Below are 22,407 nucleotides of genomic sequence, written 5' to 3' on the forward strand. Positions count from 1 at the left end.
TTTATGTTTTTTAAAAATTTGTAAAATCACGACTATATAATAATATATACGAAATCTGGACAAATCAAATTATCATGTTTAAGCATATTTTACGGCCGGGCAAAGCCGGGTACCCCCTTCGCTAATATTTTAGTACGATTAATCGGGAATTAGAAACATCGGAACATTTTGATGTGCCGGGATCGGAAAAAAATGTGCGTTTTTCCCGATGCAAAAACGATTCTTTTGTCTTATTTTAATTGACTTTGCTTAAAACAAAATTTTCTACTGCTAGAATAATCATAAAATAATAAATATTTTTTTTAATTTTAACTATCAGTACAACTAAAAGCTATAGATCATCCCCCACAAATGTATATTTACGTTTAGAAAAATATCTGCGTATTCAATATGTGTTTTTACGATGATCGGATAACAAATAACTATGCTACATTAAAATCTAAACGAAATCAGTAATTGTATCGGAATCGCGAAAAAAAATTGAATCGTCCCATCAATAATATATATATATATATATATATATATATATATATATATATATATATAATGGTTTCCTTCCATCTTGACAGACTATGAATAACCAGTGTAAAGTTGCCTGCGCTGAAATTCTGACAAGAATTGCGCAATGTCCAATCACTCCTCTCTTGAGTCGATATTGTTACATACCAGTGGGAAGTGGAGCTTCAAGACGACTGGGAAAAATGCCGGGATTAGTTTCGGAATAAATAATTTGGAAACATGGAGAAAGACCGACGGACATACATAGTTTTATAAATTAGATTTGTGTGTGTGAGTGTATAGTTATGTATTACATATAAGTAAATAACTAGTGATGTTTATTACAGAGTTGAGAAAAATGTACGTGTGTGTTTAAATACATGTCATAGAGAGAATGTGGACTGTTTTAGCTACTCGCACAACTCTCAGAAATTAATTATGAATATTAGAAGGAATGGAGGAAATACGTAAAACAATGGGGTGAAATGGAAGCTTCCTCGATAAATCTCGAGTACACATAAAAATCTTTCCGCCGTCTTTATCTGGCGTTCAATCGCCACACTTACCACCTCCCACCACCAACACACACATACATCGCCACCCCCGCACATTTCCCTACGCTATGCCGATATAGAGGACTGGTTCTTCGAGTTCTGTCTAGTGTGCGACTGGCGGTTTCGAAAAATATGCTTACAAAATTGGTGTGAGATTTTTTTTATGAATTAAGTGAAAAAATTAATATTAATCTAATTAAAATTAATTGGATTTGTTTTAGGCAAAGGAAAAGAAGTTTTTGAAATATGACAAGGAGAGAAAGTGAATTCTCCTGTGATCAATTCGACTGATAAGCAGTTAATCTAGTAAAAAGTTTTTTTTCTTTTTTTTTTTTTTTTAGAAAGTGTAGGCGGTTGAAAGTGATAAACGGACATCGAAGTTGAGCTAAGGATGGTGGGTGAGATCAGTCGATGAGACGGGAGAGGTATCCTGTACTATTATTGTTACACATCTAAGGTGTGTGTGTGTGTGTGTGTCTATGTGTGTGGGTGTGTGTGATTGCCCGGCCATATAGATGCTTATTTATATCTTAATAACAAAGTCCATATTTGCATCCCTACGAGGGCAAACAAACACAAGTCGTTTTTAAAATAGGAACATCCATCCAAAACAAAAAGGACACTAAAAAAAGACTTTGAATTGCCCAGGTCTCGAAGCATTTTCCCTACACTAACTGAATCCAGAATAATATGAAGCGTAACGTCAGGGCAGATACTATACTTTGATCTTAGCCAAAAGGCTAAGGACGATTTAGTTGAGTACCCAGGAGGACGGAATTAGACAAAATTAAATTTTGCCCGAATCTAGCGTCTTTAGAAAGAGATTCTCAGAATTTATTTAAATTGTTTTAGTCTTAGAAGAATTTCCCCTACCGGTGGGGAGAACGGAAAAGGCTTTTATCACAACCCAAATGTATTATATGTATGCATATAAACAATGACTTGTAACGCCAGGTAGCACTTTTAAATATCAAATTCGAATTATTAATGCTATCATGTTTGACTGTCTTTCTTATATAAACACATTTAGTTAAAATTCGCTACTAGACACGTTCATCGATTTCTTTTTCGGTCCGTCATTCGTCTGACACGAGAATACCTGGCCTTACAAAAGTTCAGCATGCCCACAAATTCAAAATAATACAGGATGGTCGCTAGAAATTCGGGAACATTTTCAAACAACGATTTATTTTCACAAAGAATAATTTTTACAAAGTTTTTCAAAGATCAATGTCATATTATACGCATAGATACTCAAAATGTCGTCCGTGTACTTCACGGCAGCGTCTTAACCTAGAAATCCAAGCTCGACAACAAAATAACCAATCCAAAAATGGCAATCGCGCATTTTCTTCATGATCTAAGCTGACCTACAAATTTCCCGCTTTGCTAACGACCACCCTGTATATTTAAACTCAATACAGCACTCCGTGGACACGCTAATAAAATAGGCCCATAAAAGAAATTTGCTAAATGGTAAAATATTAAGAAATCCTGCTGAAGAATACTACGAGTACTTGTAGGGTCCTTGAACTTGAGATGATGCTCTGCTATGAAATAAGATAAGACAAAAAAAAAAAAAAAAAAGACAAAAGAAGAGACTCAACCTGCTCCTGAAATCTCCATTGAATGGTAGGAACTTGTTCTCAGCCACCAACTCTCTAATTCGGTACAAAGCAGTTTTGTCGGATGGACACAGGAAAAAATGAAATAAGTGAATAAAGACAAAAGAAATTGTCAGTCAAATATTGAGCACTTCACCCAAATGCTTATGTACTCGGTTGTTCATCACAAGAATGAAAAAAGGAGAAAGGACTAATTTGGATTGTGGAATGTCTTAAGTAAGTTCAGAAATGTGCACTACTACTTAGCTACCAATCATGACGTGTTCCTTGCAGCAACAGTGAAAAGTGAGCTAGATGAAAAAAAAATCACTGAAAGATAAGCAGATGTACAACGAAAAAAAAGGAGGTTGAAACGTTGACCGAGTTGCTAAGAATGAAGTTTCATGGTCAGTCAAAAATGTCTGGCCACGTGGAATTTTCTGTCTGAAGGTGACTTGAAAAGGGATACAGAAAATCTCATATTTCATCTCGGGATTACGCACTAAATGCAAATGCAATCAGTAGACACGTCTTTGGGAAGGACTGTTCTCATAAGTGCAGGCTGTAACTCTTAAAACAGTGTCACACATTGTTAGTACTTGTTCTACTCTTGTTCAAAACGTCGCTATGACAAAATATGTGCAACTCTACATAGTAGCTTGTGCCAAAAGTTTTGAATCTAAGTGACAGATAAGTGGTTCAAACATTATCCGGAAGACGTACTGGAAAATGAGAACGTTAAGATTCTCTGGGATTTCATGTTTCAGGGTGACCGAGAGATATCACACAGAAAACCGAATATTGTATTTGTGAACCAAAGGACCAATGATTGCAAAATTATTGATGTGGCTTGCCTAAACGATATCAATTTTACAAGGAAAAAACATGAGAGTCTGCGAAACTATAAAAAACTGAGGCTAAAGATTGCAAGGCTGTAGAATAAAAAAAAAGCCTTTCATCTTGTCAACTGAAGATGATCTTAAGACGCTGTTGAACTCCCACAACATTACCGTACTCCAGAAGTCAATTCTGCTTGGCAGAGCAAACATCACTATGCCAGGCTCTTTTCATCTCATTGACTATTTGACTATGCTCATTAGTTTCAATGTAAACTTCTGCTCTTGAGTGAAAACAAAACTACGTAAAACATCACAACAGTGAAGTTAATGAACAAAAATAATAATAATAATAATAATAAATAATAATAATAAATAATAATAATAATAATAAGGATGATATAATAATAAAGATACGACTAATGCAAAAAGTATGTTTACAAATTGTTACACTTTATGAATTTCAAAATGAAATGCATACATCGTATTAATATGAAAAAATGTGTGAATAATTAATTGTGTGTTGTGCGATTATATTGTTTCATATGTATTAAGGGAAATTTTATTTGTGATATCATATATCGAGGTAGAATAGAACTGCTGCTTTGTAGAGAAATTAAACTCGTTCTTTTATTAGCATGATAATTGGAGAATGAGATAATTCCCAGCGCATATTCTCTAAACCCCTGGTCAAAACAAGACCTTAGTTTCTTATGGCGTGGAATCATTTATAAATTTGTTAAACGTAGTTTCTCGTATATTGGAAATTCCCTCTCCAAAAATTCACACCTTTTAAGAAATTAGTCATTAAATGAATATTTCCGCGCTTCGTTGTCTTATCTTTTATTTTCAAAAACCTGTGTTTGTTGTGTTCTCTTTCATTTTGATAGCATTAATGCTTATTCGCTCTTTCATATATTTATGTGTTATGAAAATTAGGCTTGTCGGATTTAAACTGCGAGATTATTCGTCTTTCGCACTTTTGCTGTTATTGAAAGCGGAATTGTCTGCTTTGACAAGATTGATATTAATACTAGCTTAGTGGGTATCTACGTAAATCTGATTGATAAAATTATTTCATATTAAAAAATTAAACAGATTAATTATTTTTAAGACAAAAATGAAATACTCCTTTAAAAATTCCGTTAATCCATCAATAATTCGAGCCTCATTTTACATGCCCTTAAAAATACCCCTCGTAAAACCACATGAAATATAAGCACTTACAAAGATAGACATCCAAATCCACAAGAAAACACAAAAAAGTATTTCGCATAGCAAAATATGATTAACTGCTTGGTATGTATATTCTTCCTTAATTGGAATTCATTTTTGAGATGAGCATTACATATATTAATAACGAAGGCCAGAGGAATAGTTGGCCGAAACGTCGTGAAAAACAACAACAAATAAAGATAAAAACAACAACTAATAAAGATGAGAATAATAGTCCGAAATAAAAAAATAAATTAATATGATTTCTTGCCTTAAATCTTTTGAGTGTTCTGGAAATAGAAGATCATTTAAATTGAAATGTATATGGGAAACTCATAAATTTTGGATTAATCGTTGTTTTTCTTCAAGGTTTCATAATATTTGAAACTAATTACGCTTTTTTTGTGTGTGTGGGGAGGGTAATGCAGCGGAGTGTGTTCATTTGCAATAATGCCAAAGTGTGTTAAAGACTATGAGTTGGATAGACATTTATACACACACATATATGTGTATATATATAATATGCGTATGTGTGACAAATACGTATATTTATTTAGTAAAGTTTTTTACTGATACAAATAGTTTGCATGCCTTTTCAGTTATAGCTGGAATCCGCTGACCCTATTCAGGTCTAACTCTTACAAAGAACATATTACGCTGAAACAGCTAGTAATCAAGTGCAACGTCACTAAAGAGAATCCTTCAAATATTTGCATTACATTACATTGCATGTTTATTGATTTAACTTTTCATAAAACGGTCATTCCATAAATAATGGGAATCTTTCGGAAAAAGGATGTCTAATAGAAATAGAAGCTTACTTTAAAAAAAAATTAAACGTAGTCTCTCAGCAATGTCGCACACTTTTTTACATTTGTCCACAAGATTCCCTATTCCCACAGTATCTTTGGACTGATGTCTTACCCAGTCGCTCACGGCACTTTTGATTTTAAAACTGCGTACCTCCCAGCCTTGTTTTTGTCCTCGACACTACCCCGTTCTTCTTGTTTGTAGATATTTGTCAGTTGAAACATTTGGCACCATACATAGTTTAGATTCTCCTATAAACTTCCATTTGTGAGCACTTAATCAAACAAAACCTTTATAACAAACGCTGTTCTCATGTAGAGTATGCTTCTTGATCGGCCATCTTTCTTAATCAGCAACACTCAAAGTTTTCCTTGAAGCTGCAAAAGAAATTAAATTCTATGTTAAAAAGAAGTATAAAAAAACGGAAGCTTTTATCTCTATTAAAAGTCGTTATGCCAAATAAATTAACATTATGTCCTTAATGATCCCCGTGTACATGTGTATATGCGTGAGGGGAGAAAGAGTTTATATACATGTTTTGTAGTTTTAACTGTATGTATAGATATTGTTACCATTATATACACACACACGCATATAATGTCTATGAAAAGTAAATCATAAAATTAAATCTTACAGAGAAAGGATGTATGAAATGCAATCTAGAGAAAAGACGCTCGTTGATCAGAATGAAACTGATAAATCTCTCGTATTATTTTATTTTCCCTGTGTATAATTTTTTTTCTTGGACTTTTTCACAAACACACACACCTAATATATATATATTAATATATATATATTTATATATATATACATATATATATATATATATATATATATATATATATATATGTGTGTGTGTGTGTGTATGTGTGTGAGACAAAGAGATGCGGGGAGGATCTTATCGAAATAGAATTACTGATTATTAATCGTTAAAACCTTTATAATTATTAACACCTTTACTGGTTTTTGAATTTCTTATCAGAGTAGCTATCGTTCTTGTATTATTATTGTTATTATTATATGACGGTCCACGTTTGCGACTGAAAACTCGCCAGGAGAGCGCTCATCAAACACAGACTGCAAGATGATATACAGAGATTAGAGACTAAAATCATTCAATATCTAATTAACGAAAAATGACTAAAGGAATTTTGAAAATGAAAGAACGAAAGAAACACAACTGATTTGTCTTTTCCGCTTGGTTTTCTGTCATCGGTTCAGATGTTTAAAGAGTTTAGAGTCTGAACTCCAATAATGTGGTGCGATATCGCAGGAATTCGATTCGCCAGAATAGAACGTTTGAAACTCTATTTCTTTGACAGAAGTAGAAGCCAAGAAAATAAATCGGAAGGGGGAGGGACTAACATTAAAAAAAAACAAACAAAAACACTGAATGCTATGGATGAAAACAAATAGAATTAATGTACATTGACTTTCTCATCAAATTCTTGTTATTCCTTTTTGGTTTTGATACGAATAAACAATTTATTACCCGATCAATGACAGTCATAGGTAACAGAAAGTTGTATTTCTTCTCTTATACATTTCTATTTAATATATATATATATATATATATATATATATATGTGTGTGTATATATATATATTTGATCTCTGTAAATTTTAGTTTACAGAATTTTAACTGATTTTCTTATATCTATGCTCTACCTCGAATATTGGTATTTTCCGTCTGGCTACGATTGTCCTATAAATATTAATTTTAACATTATTGTTCGCTTTAGGTTTGAAGATATATTCAGTTTTTAACTTGAAATTTTTTGTTTTATATATATATATATATATATATATATATATATATATATATATAAAATGGTTTAAGAAATTCCAACGAAAGAAAGATGTATATTTAAATAAGGGAGTAGTCACCAACAATGTGTATTTCTTTACATTATTTTATTATTCCGTGTCTTGGTTTTTCATTGAGAATTATGTTTGGATCATTGTAATAATGTTTTTAAGTCATTGAAATCGTTTTTACGCGCGTTTCAGACGTTCTGTGAAGCGTCCTCGTCAGAAATTATTTTCAAATGTGTTGGAGATGTAAAAATGGCAATTTTCGTAGTTCATTTGAAGTGTTTCCAAGGGGTGGAGGCTTGTAAGTGTTTATTATTCATTCTGACGAGGACGCTTGACAGAACGTCTGAAACGCGCGTAAAAACGATTTCAATGACTTAAAAACATTATTACAATGATCCAAACATAATTCTCAATGAAAATACCTAGACACGGAATAATAAAATGATGTTAACAAATACACATTGTTGGTGACTACTCCCTTATTTAAATATATATATATAAACTTCGCATCTGTTCATTCACATATTCGATGGAACCAATTCAAAAGGTATAGTGTACAATAGCTTCAGAGACAATATCGTGTTCGTTTAGATACAATCTCCTCATCAGCACAATGGACACCAAAATACTAAACATGTAATATTAAGGGGATATGATATATAGCATCGAATCGACGGATAACTGGCATATAAATAACAATAAATGATTATAAACTTATTTACTGCAGACTATTATTCTCATCTTTTCATTAGTTGTTGTTTCACGACGTTTCGGCCAACTATTCGTCTGGCCTTCGTCAGGTAGTAATAATAGTCGGCAATAAATAAATTAATATAAATGATACTCATCTCAATAATGAATTCCAATTAAAAAATAATATATATAATAAATGATTAATTAAAGTTATGAGTCTAGTCAAGGTTAAGTGTAGATAAAGATCCTAAAAATAGAAATACTTATTTGTAATTTATGAGCATACAGAATTATTAAAAGTGATCGCCAAAAAATAAAAATAAAAGTAAAAATTAAAACCTTTGTTTTACATTCATTGTATAATGCTTTTTTAGAGACTTGAAAATAGCATGGTCCATTGGTATAATTGAAGAATTTAAAGAGGAAATATTATCGCATATATATATATATATATATATAAGTATATGAATAAATATGGCAATAAAGCTACACCGAGATATGCGTGTGTGAACCCCGCAAGGAATTTCCATGCAACACACTAACTTTACTGAAGCAATGTTTCTTAAAGTTTTTGTTTGTTAGTTTGATTTTATGGTACAAATAGTATTCTGAAATATTCCCTCATTCTGGGATTGAGGTACATCTGACAAAAGCCACATTTTTACTCGCTTTAATGAGTCTTAATATTTCATTGAATAAATATTTAAGTATCTACGGGAGTCGTTCTTTTGGAATGCCCCTCGTAGATACTTTAATGCGAGTAAAATCTATTTTTAAATAACATATAACAGCTACGATAGCAGGAGTAGTTCCATTAAAAGGAGTAACCTTTTGTGTTCCGGAATTTGTTTTACTGCGAGTCACCACTATTCTCAATATACTCTTGCTAGAAATTCCATGTCGCATCTCTCTTGTGACCCACCTCCATGACATAGGTCGCTTTTTTAGAATTTAAAAATATCTATATCTGCAACAGGGATGAAACTGTCATGAATGCATAAGTTCAGTCATCATCACAATTCAATTTGCAAGGCTTTCTGATTCACTCGGGCGAAATAAAAATAGGTAGCATTATTTTGGGAACGCATCTTATATGCCACTGGATGTTTAGACACATTTGGATTTGAAATGTTTTAATATATCTTAGAATAAAGGATAATAAAAAAAGTAATAAAAATCATAATTTTTAATTATGCAAAAAGTCTTAACTATTACGTTTTAATTTATGAATCTTTTAGTTTTCATAAAAATGAGAAAATGATAGTTTCTTGTGACCCATCATGCCAGCCCCCCTTCTCTCTCTCTTTATGTATTTGCTACATATAACTGTACTTCATATATATATATATATATATATATATATATATATATATATATATATATATATATATATATATATATATATATATACAATGTTTCTATGAAGTACAGTTTTTATTTATGCAAATAGTTTTGTTATATATGTAGGGATGTGTTTCGTCTTAAGTATTTTTCAAAAAATACGACTACTTACACTTCGCCCTGACGGGGCTCTGTCGATATATGTTGGAATTATTTATTGCTTAATCTTGAAAGAGAAATAAATAAAGCGAAATAGGATAAGATAGATAGATAGACAGATAGATAAGGACAGCAGTTTAGAGAAGAAAATACACGATGGAACTAAAAAATAAGAAAGATATAGAAGAAAGCACATCCAAATAGAGATAGAAGAAGAGAGTCACAAAACTAATGCGGGCAAAAAATGTGGAAGTTGTACAAGGAAGAAAAAACGAGAAAGTTAAAATACTTAGATAATTTGATTAATAAAAAAAAATAACAAGAAACAATAAAGGGATATGTCTGTGAAAAACAGTAAAATAGAAGATGAATGTCGGTGAATGTTAAGAAACAGAAACGATATAGCTGAAAAGAAATGACACAAAAAATGCTTAATATATAAAATAATGAGAAAAAGAATGAAAAGAAGGCGGATATGTCTATATAGATTTGGCACGTAGATAGAACGATATTTATACAGACAGATTAGAAAGGGAAATTACATTTTACAAGTTGTGGACGTGAAACATGAGCAGAGAGAGAGAGAGAGAGAGAGAGAGAGAGAGAGAGAGAGAGAGAGAGAGAGTAAGAGTGAGAGTCATGTGTGATAGAAAGCGTAACATAAATATAAAAATATATTCAGAGAGAAAGAGAGAGAGAGAGAGTGAGAGTGATGTGTGATAGAAAGCGTAACATAAATATAAAAAGATATTCAGAGAGAGAGAGAGAGAGAGAGAGAGAGAGAGAGAGAGATGGAGAGAGAGGTGAGATAGAGAATAATTGATTAATAGAAAGTTAATTTCGATGTACATGGGGTTCAAGCATAGATACCGGTGAAGCATTGTTCACCGACAATGACGCGGAATATAAATCGAAAGCTTTCGATTTGCACGATATCAATTCTTTGAAAACAATTTTGCATTAGAGCTTGGTGATGTGGAGGGAAACGTAAGAGATACAGATGATGCTGGGTAGGAAATAAATAGAGAGAAAGAGAGATTTAAAAGTGGAATATTATTCGGCCCGCAAGAATTTTTAGCCATATCTGCACTCTAGTTTATCGTAATTGTGACTTTAACGCAAACATTTTTTTTTTCACTTTTTTTACTTTTGTCTGATGTTGCCGCTTGTTCTTTTACATAATTGGTTTTGTAAAATGAAGATAACGTTCTACTTTAAGTCTTCCGGAGAAACTAGAATTTAAATGAAACATCTAAATGTTCACACTTCTGCGAGCTTATCTTTAATTAGAATTCTTCCTCTTTTCGTATATAAACATTTCAAAACTTTCTTCATATGCGTGACTGTGTATAATATCTATGCACACACACACAAACACACGCACAAACACACACACACACACACACACACACACATATATATATATATATATATATATATATATATATATATATATATATATACAATAGCTGTTTCAAAAGTAATGTTTCCTATTATTTTTTATTCGCTAAAGCCGCTCTGCACCCACATGTACAGCCACCACTCTATCGCTGGCTAAACTGCATTAAGAATGGTAGTAACGCTGACGAATAAATAATTTTAGATCACCATATATCGTTTTAAAGGTGCCACTCCTGTCTTTGTAGCTCTTCAACCTTTTCTTTGGTTTAAAATAGGATGTATTACTTTGGGAATGGATCTCCTCTGTTTGCTTCTATAAATACTCAATAAATCGTATTATACGAAAATCTGTGTGTGAAGTTATATATAGATTAATGTTTCTACTGAATACATTTAAGGATTTTCAATGTAATTGATATTTACGAAATGTCTATGGTTCTTTCTTGTGCACATAATTCCTTTATTTGTCGAAGAAAAGTAATCTAAAATCATTTCTCCTTTTTTACAAGAGGGTTTTTCTAAAAAGAAAACAACAAATAAATAAAAGAAAGGTTCTTTTATATCTCCATTCGCTCCTTTGGATTTAGATCATTTTCATTGTGATGTCAAATTAATTTATATGGAAGACTATTTGCTGGGGTTTACTGTATATATATGTTGTTTTTTTCTTTGATTCGGGTGGAATTCGTGGCCTTCGGGCATATATTGGATTTGTATTTTTGACTGCTTGCCTTTGAAAAGTTTGTTCTGAAGATGCTCCCGTTTTCAGAAATGGTCCAAATAAACACTGCTCGAAACTGAAATAAACAGCTATACAATATATTTTTTTGTTATTATTCTGTATTTGTAATATGATTTTGGAAACAGTTTTAGATCTTCAATATGCATATAATGTGTGTTAATCTTAGAAAAATAAAATATTAAACATTAAACAAACCGAAAACGGATGCTATACCGTCACAAATCATCAACTGATGTAACAGCCGCGACAAAACTGATTAGATGCTTAAATTATCAATTATCTCTACATTCTGAAAGTTGATGATTCAATCCTCACTAGAGCTGATACTAAGAATAAAATTGATATCTAGGACTGACGGGACGATAACAATATACCTGCGTTGTTGAACTGAAAGATTCAATTTTAAATTTTGTACCGATTCCACACGTTCGACATGACGATTCTGGAGTTGGAGAAAATGAAGTTGAAGAAGGTTACAGGTTACTCTGGGCGAACCCTTATGGGAATAATATCGAACGTGATTCAATAGTTTAAATAAGGTTGATATGCCGAAAAGCAGATACACTGGGTTTATATCTATTTTTCCTTTTCTTCTCTTTCTCACCTTTAAACACTTTCTTCCGTCTTTTCTATATTTGCTTATGTCTTATTTCTTTCCTTCTTTTTACTGTTTTTCCTACTTTTGTTATAGTCTTCCTTCCTTTCTCTTATTCTATGTTTTTTTCCTTTTGCACCCTCTTCTTAATTATTAGTTTCTTTAGCATGGCTTATGTCTTATTCATTCCCTTTCTTTTTCTTTCAATTTTTTTTACCTTAAGTAAGGCAAGTCTTTCACTATCTTGTCACCATATCACCGCTCCCCCCGCCTCTGCATCCACTCAACCTCGGACGCTGTTATTTATCCGATAAGCCAATCGATAATTCGGTCATGTCCGTAATTAGTTTTAAATTGTCCCAATCAACGTTAATGAAACTACTTCGTCTTAAGTACAGTAAAACATATCACTGGACAACATCTTTTCGGTTGTCTAATATCCAGGATGGGAAAGAGAGCGACTACAGTTCGATGGTAATAGTTAGTGAAAGGAGGCTGCCCGATTGCCTTTGATGAGGTTCGCCATTATTTTTATTAAATCAGGGAACTTTTAATCATTGATTTAATAATTTCCAAAATTTTGTGGTAGCTTATCGATACTTGATGACGTTAAGACGACCCCCGACACACGCCACTTTATGAGAATATTATTTTACCGTCTACAACATGATATGTTGATGACATCTGACTGAATTCTTTATCACGTCATCTCAAATTATGAAGACTGCAGAGAGGGACGTGTACTAGGCATTCAGCTAAAAAAATCTCAGTTGTAGAAGATGTATTAAACACAAGTGACAATTTTTATTTATCTTTTTTCTGATCCATAATTTTGAGCTAGCAGGTCAATGAATCAGCGTTTTGCTCAAGTGTGAACAGGAACTCGACATATCTGCAAACGATTATCATGAGTCTTCGCCATGGCACGTGATGAATTACAACATTAAATTATTGGCCCGCCAGCTAAAAAGGGTAGTTCAGAAAGAAATAAGCAAGCGTATATTTTGCTTACTTAAACATGCGTTAAAGTACGATTCATCCCCAATACACACACGCACATGTTAATCTGAAAAAAAAAAAATAATAATAATAATCTGAAAACAAATTTCGCTGTATGGAGCAGATGGATGCATGTGAGAAGTGCTTTACGATCACACACACACACACACATTGCATACACATACACACGCATGTTTCACACACACACACGTCGCATATACACACACATGTAATGATACTTGAAATGAGGCTAATTTTATACATTTACATAGTACTTACTTTTTCACACTTTTGCTCTTGCCCCAATAATAATTCAACCCCACTTCTATCTGCGCAATTATACAGTGGATGCAATAAGTATCCGATAAAAAGTAAAAAGTTGGTTTATTTTTATTACACGAAAACAAAAACAAAGTGCCATTCTAATGTATTTCTATATGACAAATACAAATCTCGTATCAAAAATTATATATAATTCATTAGATATCTAAGGTTCAAAAATTATCTAACACGAAGAAAAACTAGTTTTAACTAGTCAAATATTTGTCATATGACGGCTCAGAGTGTTACGTAAATGCAGATAATTCTTGTCGGTGTATTATTTATTTTATTCAATTTAGTCGCACTGTTTATACAATGTCTAAAACTGGATAATTGGTTCAGGGTATATAAAGATTTCTGCAATGTTGAATATCCCAATTTCGATCGTTGGTGACACCATTTGCTGATGGAAGTCCTACTAGTGTACTTCAAATCTGCCACATTCAGGGCAGTGTATTTATGTCTTCCTCGTCAGTCTGCTGTCAGATTATGGTGTCCAATCATCATCTTGTCCGCATCTAATACATGATATGCTTCATCTGGAGAAAGTTGAAAGCCACTAAAACCGTGCCAGATCTATCGGCTCTTTAAAAAGCTGACTTACAAGATCTATCGCCTCTTATAAAAACCGACTCACAAGATCTATCGCCTTTTATAAAAGCCGACTCACAAGATCTATCGCCTCTTATAAAAGCCGACTCACAAGATCAATAGGCTCTTATAAAAGCCGTCTCACAAGATCAATAGGTTCTTATAAAAGCCGACTCACAAGATCAATAGGCTCTTATAAAAGCCGACTCACAAGATCAATAGGCTCTTATAAAAGCCGACTCACAAGATCTATAGGCTCTTATAAAAGCCGACTCACAAGATCTTTCGGCTCTTATAAAAGCCGACTCACAAGATCTATCGGCTCTTATAAAAGCCGACTCACAAGATCTATCGGCTCTTATAAAAGCCGACTCACAAGATCTATCGGCTCTTATAAAAGCCGACTCACAAGATCTATCGGCTCTTATAAAAGCCGACTCACAAAGTTTTACCTTTAATCCCTTGAACGCCGAACTGAATGGAGGCTGCTTTTTGAATCAGAATCCCTAGATCTTCGAAATGATTTAAATGAAGTAAATGAACCCACAACGCAAAAATTCAAGGTAGATTTGTATAGATGTTTTCTACTGCGTAAATTTCTACCATCTGCTCCCTACTTTGCGATTGAAATACAATGGATTTATTTTTTGCCAAATTAATTGAATTAAAATTAATTAACTAAACGTTATTCCATACAGATTCCCGAGTTAAAAATAAAGATTTACGAATTCGACAAGTTATCTAAAAAAAATCGGAGTTTACATCGGCTGAACTGTTGACAGAAACACATTCAAGATGAGAACATTAGTCCGAATAATTCAAATAATGCAAATCTGACTATTTTATTATTACTAGCGGTGGATGGAGTACATGGCTTTGCCCGGGCATAAAACAGGCTTAAATATGATATTTTAATTTGTCCAGATTTCGTATATATTATTATAGAGTCGAGATTTCAAAAGTAAAAAAAAAGTATTTTGATGCTAATAATTGGAATCGAAACCGAAACTGTAGCATTCCACGCTCGTGACGTTACCACTATACCTGATTAAAAATTAATAATAAACTAAGATGGATGTACAAAATTTATTTGGATTTTTTCGATTTGACCCATTTTTAACCCCTGGAAAACTATTTTAATCGGCTAAACACCCATAAAAGAACGGTCTGTAAAGAACAAAAATCCTATTATTTGAGGCTCTTAGCGCCGCTGTGCGACATTTTGGTTCGGAGGAGATAGTTTGAATTATGGAGACAGACAGACAGCCGTTTATATATTAGATTTACATGGATGATATGGGCGTGAGTTACAATTTCTCGCTTTCTTTCTAATAAAATATTCGAACGCAGAAAGAATTTATCTAGCTATAACTGTACATAGAACTGTTTTCTTCCTTAACGAAAACAGTTTTTTTACAAGAACTCCAAACCTTATGAAAGCTTAAATTCATAATTGCTTCCCTGTGGACAGCAGAATATTCATTTTTATATTAGACGTCATCAATTCTTGTTATAAATGTTTCTCGTAAAAATTAAATATTTTACATTTCATTCATCATTTTCAATCCTTTTACAATATTCTTCATAACTTCCAATCCATCCATTTCATTTAACTTTATCCCCGAGTTGCTTTTGGTCGACATAGGTCGTGAGTAATTAGTAACGTACAGAATAAAATATATATTTCAGTTATACATGAAGTTTTTCAAAACTTAACGAAAAAAACGTCAAAAATTATCTTATATATATATATATATATGAAATTTTCCAAAAATTCACCACATAGAGGTTTTTAAAGAGGCGAAATTCGACAAGATTTTTTTAAAATTTGGATCATGTTAAGAGACATGCGCACTAAGGTGTTGTATGTTGTTATTATTAAGGTGACTCTGTACCATGCTTTCGAACAGTTTTAAATAAGGTGCTAAAAATCAAACTAAGGATACGTCAGGGAATTCAGCCCCTTAAAATGGGCAATATTGATTGGAGAACAAAAAAAAATCGCTTCATTGATTTATTTGCGGACGGTTATCTTCACCTTCATAGTAGTTGTTGTTTACCACGTTTCGGCCCACTATTCTCCTAGCCTTCTTCGGTGGATTAACCACGACGAGATAGGAATGCTGAGTTTTTTTACTGTATCCTCAGTAATTACTGCCTTCCATAGGTGTTGTTCCGCTGGGAAAACGGTGGGATCCTTCTATCGATCTAGTAGATATCTCACTGCTGATGCAATTCTCTATCTATATGAGAGCCAAGTACGTCCAAGGATGGAGTACTGTTGCCACATCTGGGCAGCAGCTGCTAGAAAAGACTTATCCTGCCTTGCTAGAGTTCAAAATAAACGTCGTAGGCTCGTAGATGTTCTTTTCTCTTCCATGCAACCGCTTTCTTACAGAAGAGATGTAAAGAGTTTGTCTTTGCTTTATCGTTATTTTCATGGCAAGTGCTCGACTGAGTTTCAATCAATGGTCCCCTTCGCCAAACTTTCACAAGAAACACTCGACTAGCTGAAAACAATATCAATAATTACCCCCCCCCAACTTTTATCTTTGCTTAAACCTAAACGTAGATTCCATGAACAAAGCTTCTTACTTAGAACTGCACGCCTGTGGAACTGTTTTCCGTTTTCCTGCTTCCCCGCTGACTACAATATAGTTTTCTTCAAGTCCAACGTAAACAAGCTTTTGATGAGCCGTTTTACTTAAGTTAATAAATTTACCGAATTCCCATTACTAATGATTACTATAGTGTCCAATTGATTACTGTACACTCTTTAACCCTTATTTTCGAGTAGCCGCAGGGCCTTCATAAGCGGTGATGCCTTGTAAAAAAACAAAAAAAAAACACGTTTTGGCCAACTAATCCTCTGACCTGCTTTGGCTAGGATTTAAACTGATATCTTCAGACAATGCTCACCTGGAGCCCTAGAGACTCAACGCCTCTACGCACTGCGCCACGGAGGGCGATCAAGATTGGATATTTTTGTCTTATAAATCCAAGTTTTCGTTCTTATTAGGTATTCCATAGTCAATAGAAATAACTCATATTTAAGGATTCAAATAAAATAATATATGAAATTGCGTCGGTTTCAAAAGACAGAACAGATGTTACACTTTGATCTTAGCGTGGAGGTTTGTAGAAAATAAGCGTAAAGATAGCTGTAAAACCAACCTCTCAGGGTTTTTTTTATCCCTCCACAGATTTGTCTATCTACCCAATGCTGAGGTAAGAAGCACCACTTATATTGTCTTTCTCCACCCCTGCCTTTGTCTGATTTTCCTCACTAAACTCTAAGAGATCTGCACTCAACAAACGCAATCAGTTAACCTATCTGACATTAGTTCGTCTTCAACGACTTTCGTTGCAACTTATGCACGTTCTATTAATTCACGTGACTTGCCTAACCAGCTGCTGCCTCTCCACTCTATCTCTCGGCGTCATTCTATTTTTATTTTTTTGTTTATAGTTTTTCCCTTTTTTTATTTATTTTAATTTGATTTTTCCTCAAATAACAATTTTAATCCTTTTATTAATTTCTTTTATCCATGTTTTCTATCCTTTTCTTTTTTCGCTTTTTTTTTTTTGTGAATTTAATTTCATCATATTTTTAGTTGCCGGTAAGCATTCCGTTTGATTCTGTTTTTTTTACTTTAGAGAAATGCACTAACCACCCTGTTATCCTAATTTATAAAATAACGAACAATAAAAACGAAGAAATCATTAATCTTTTTTTCTTATTGCCATTGATTTCCAGAGACATTCTGTTCATAGAAATGGATTGATACAATTAACTTTATTAAAATATATTAATATGCTGCTTGCTTAGGAGAGGGGTAGATTGGTAGCTCTGTAAATGACCCGTTTGTGTAGGATTAAAGCTGTACTCTCTCTCCCTCTCATACACACAGTCTTTCTCTTCCTCTAACTATCCTTCCCTCCCTCCGGTGCATATCTCATTCGCTAGCACGATTACAATAGGCACAAACCAATATTTGGCAATTACAATTGATTTGGGGCATAAACGCATTGGTTTATAAATTAAAAGCAAAAATGCAACAAACGTTTGTCTTCCGACTTTCTTATGATTGAATTCATATGGAAAAGTTTTAAAAGTCGATAGAAAATATAGTTGATTCAGAACGAAGGAGTATCAGGCTACCATTACTTTCACTAACCTATCTAGTGTTAGTTGCGTAGAATTCTTCTATGTTTATAGTAGATCTATTATTTAAACGTTCACTAAAATATCTGTTTTTAAACTACATTAACAAACAATGCAAAATGCTTGAAACGGATTTTTCTTAAACTGGTGAATCATTTTCAAACCTAAATCGATTAATTCTTAAAACACTAGGTTTACATCTATTATATAAAACGCGGTGACTGTTTCTCTGTGTATCGACAGAAAAAGGAATAAATTACACAAGACACGGCTCCAAAACACATTCATAAGTTTTTTCATCTTTGTCTCAGATAGATTATGGATGCTTTGTGTTTGTAATATTCATTCTTTGGGTTGCACCTGACACAAATTTAATTATGTAGGTCGACATTTAGAGAAATGTTTTCCATCGACGTTTGCTGTGAAATTGTGCTTTTTATCCTGACTTTTAAAACTGTAATATATTTTATAACGAAAGGCCGAATAATAGGAAAGCAAAAGATGCAGATAAATACGTAAAACGACGGAAGAAGGCAAAATTTAAAGTAAAACGCATGAAAACATTTTCCTTGAAAGATCAGACATTTAGGTAGCACATAATGTCGATATATGGAGTGGCGTCCCAAAATAATGCCTCCTATTTTTATCCTGTTCAAATAGATCAGAATGTATTGAAAATCGTATCATGATTGTTTTTGTGTATTTACAACCTTAAAGTTTAATTTACCTGTTGCAGATATTGACGGTGTGAGAATCTAAGAAAGCAACCCGTGCCATAGACTTGCGTCAAAAGCAAGGATGCGTCATTGAATCCCTGGTAAAAGTGCATTGGAAATGGTGGTGAATATGTAGAAATATAAATTAATAAGCAAAATAGGTCTTTTGTTTTAATGTTACAAGTTCCGTCCCCGTAGGTTTTCAATTGTTTTAGTTTAAGAATAAGAGGCTTCACTTTTGGAACGAACCTCGTATGAACATCTTGTTCCTGGCGTCTATGCACAGCCATCGTTCATCTTTGGCAAAAGTGCATTGAGAATTGCGGTGAGATGTGGAAAAATAAATGCTGGAGCACAAAATGGCGCTCATTTTTACACTACCACTTCTGTTTTGCAAGTCTTCAAATTTGAAACTAAAAACACATAGGTTGGAAAGATGAAAATGTCGCCCTAAAGAAAACAGCATTCTTTATTTTAAAACGTTTACTGAGGAAATTAATTAATGTAGTTCGATTATGTTGTAGATCTGACATCTATCCAATGTAGCTGTTTTCCTACTCAATCACCACCTCGATAAGAGTCCAGAACTGAGATCATGTCTTTTCCACAAGCGCCGCTGGAAGCTCGGCGAATACTCAGTGGATCGCGGCGATCAGGCTAGCTTTTGTGCTGTGTAAGGTCATGTTGTAGATGTTTTCGACGTGTGACCAAACAAATTCGTCCGGCGGGTTTAGATAAGGGGAGGAGGAGGGCCAGTGAGAGAAGGGTACAACGTCGTAGCACTCCTTTCGGAGCTAAGCCTGAGTTTCTATTTTGACTTGCGGGCCGGCGTCGAATACTGCACCCACACACAGGGTTTGCCAGTGGCAAACTAATTGTACCAGGGAATCACCACATTCTTCATCACATCCAGGTATACTATGGTGTTAACTTTCAAGCCGACTTCGAAGATGTGAGTTAGCATAATGTGGTCTTCACTTGAAACCATACCGAAGGGCATAGCCCTGGCCGGAAGCTTTGTGTTCATCACTCTGGATTAGTTCCTTGTTATTCGTGGCAATCTAGCGATGTATTTTGAGGATGCTGGCAATGGTCTTGTTGCCATAACTTAGATCGAAAGATAGCATGATTTGTACAACGCCGCATCTCCGATTTCGCCCGTTGAACATTATGTCATTTCAGACATGACAGAAAGCTCTTATCACTCTTGGGATTTGTGCACGACTGGCCAACTAGTAGATGGCCTGCAACAAAAACGAAAACCGGTTGTCATGAAACGGAAATGGAATCGTGTCGTGTTTTCTATGGCGATAATTTCTGTGTTTTTTTTAAAGACCCTTGTATATCAGAAATTTCACATTTTCCTTCAAAATAACGATTGATTATATCATTGTGGTTACTCGGAAAATCAGCATTTACATGGATTGCTTTGCATCCACGTTTGGTGTAAAATTTGTATAAAAATTCGTGTAAAAACTTTTGTAATTTTCTTTGTTTTCCATTTTCACAAACAAAATAATTCTAACATGCTACTTGGCGTTCTCCATCTTGTCTTAAAAAAATTCAAAACCGACTTCGAACACTGATGCCCTTTTTCTCTTCCCTGTAACCTCTTTCTAACGGAAAAATATCGCAAGCCTGTCTCCGCTCTATCGTTATTATCATGGCAAGAGCCTGTCTGAGCTTCACTTAATTGTCTCCTTTGCCAAACTTTAACAAAAAATACTCAACTAGCTAAAACAGCTCTATAATTTCCCCAACCTCTATCTGTGCCTAATTTTAAATGCAGATTCCCTGTACAATGCTTCTTTCCTAGAACTGTCCTCATGAGGAACAATGTTCCATTGTCCTGCTTCACGGCTGATTAGAATATGGCAGTATTCAAGTCCAATAAAACAAATTCTTTTAAATAATTCAATTTCTGCCTCTTCTAACCTATTAACGATTAGGAATTACCACCTTACATTCATTAACTAATATTCTTCGAGCCTTGATAAGTGTTTAGTCTCTTATACAAAAAACAACAATAAAAAACAAAAACAAGATGAATAGTCTTAGTAATACCAACAAGTGCAGGTTCTGCCACAGACAAGTAAGAAATCGTTAGTCACCTAACATCCAGGTTCTGCTCGGATACACTTATTATAAAATGTGACAGTGGAATGTGTAAATATCTCCACTGAAGCATCTGCAGAATGTTAAACAATGAATGCAACAGCAGCTCCTAGGAACATATACCAGAAATTACTATTTGAAATTTGAAATAAGTCAAACATCAACGTTATGAAATTCCTGCAGGTATGTACTAAGTAAATGCAGCTATTATATCTGGAATGATGATAAAGATCAAGAAGGGAGAAGAAGCACACCTAGTGGAAGTTCGTATCTTCAGTGATGCTGGATTAAACAACACTGCTAGAAGATATAACAAAATATAAATGTCTTACGTGCGAAAGGAAACCGAGCTGGAATCTTAGAATGATCTATACCATCCCATTACTTATAGAAGCAACTGGACTGGTGAAAAAGAATTTCCAAAACTAACTCGGAATATATAGCCATGTAACTAAGGGCTAGAGTGATGAAAACAATCGAACTTAAAAGACGGATACAATCTTAAAAAAAAGGTGCAGATGTCTGAGATAGCATCCGTTAAGATATCCCATAGCTAGTTAGAACAAAATGATACGAAAATAATAAAACTAAACTTAATGTGAATGGTTAAAAGTTTATTATCAATAGAGGTGCATATGTTAGAGCTGATAAATATACCATAATACTATTTTTTAAAAAAATCTGCATAGTGATGGAGATCAGAACCTGCCCGGGATTAAACGAATGTTTCACATTCCCATATTTTTATTGTGATCGAAATCAGTGAAATAGCCCATTTTTCAATCAAATCGATTGATTGCTTGCTTTAAGTGGGGATCCATCGCGGATCGACGGGAGGAAGCTTCAAATGCCTCCCTGCAGTGACTTAGGCTATGGGACATTGTCGTGTGCATTGCATTGTGGTTCAATTATGCTCGAAACATAAACATTCATTCCAGATATGCCCCTGTCATGTAAAAGAAACTATTGCCTATTTTATATGGTTTACCTTTCTGCTTGTGCGGTGAAAATGGCTTGAATTTAAGTGAGATATGAAAAATTCAAGTGTCATGGTTCAATTGTGCGTTAAAGAGAGATATTCATTTCGAAGGCGCTTCTGTCATATCAAAGAACCTATTGTTGATTTTATATACATCGTCTTTCTAATTAGGCTTTATACGGTGTAAATTTTTATCAAAACATGATCATTTCAATTATTGATTCTTATCGAAGACATTTCGCTACAAAACCTGACT

The 22,407-nt window shown here is 33.7% G+C and overlaps 1 protein-coding gene and 1 long non-coding RNA gene across 3 annotated transcripts in view; one reads left to right on the plus strand and one right to left on the minus strand.

The window, feature by feature from the left end:
• LOC145259121 (nucleolar protein 4-like) overlaps positions 1-22,407 on the plus strand; it is a 1,685,616-nt gene that overhangs the window by 1,018,546 nt on the left and 644,663 nt on the right. The gene's annotated exons all lie outside the window — the stretch shown is intronic.
• Positions 5,417-22,407, minus strand: part of LOC145259137 (uncharacterized) — a 98,373-nt gene continuing 81,382 nt past the window's right edge. The window contains exon 2 of the long non-coding RNA XR_013864130.1: positions 5,417-5,894. This is a non-coding gene — a long non-coding RNA (uncharacterized LOC145259137). The remainder of the gene's footprint in view (positions 5,895-22,407) is intronic.

The sequence above is a fragment of the Euprymna scolopes genome, chromosome 3, assembly GCF_053919585.1.
Source record: "Euprymna scolopes isolate OS-2025 chromosome 3, ASM5391958v1, whole genome shotgun sequence".
Classification (NCBI taxonomy): domain Eukaryota; kingdom Metazoa; phylum Mollusca; class Cephalopoda; order Sepiida; family Sepiolidae; genus Euprymna; species Euprymna scolopes.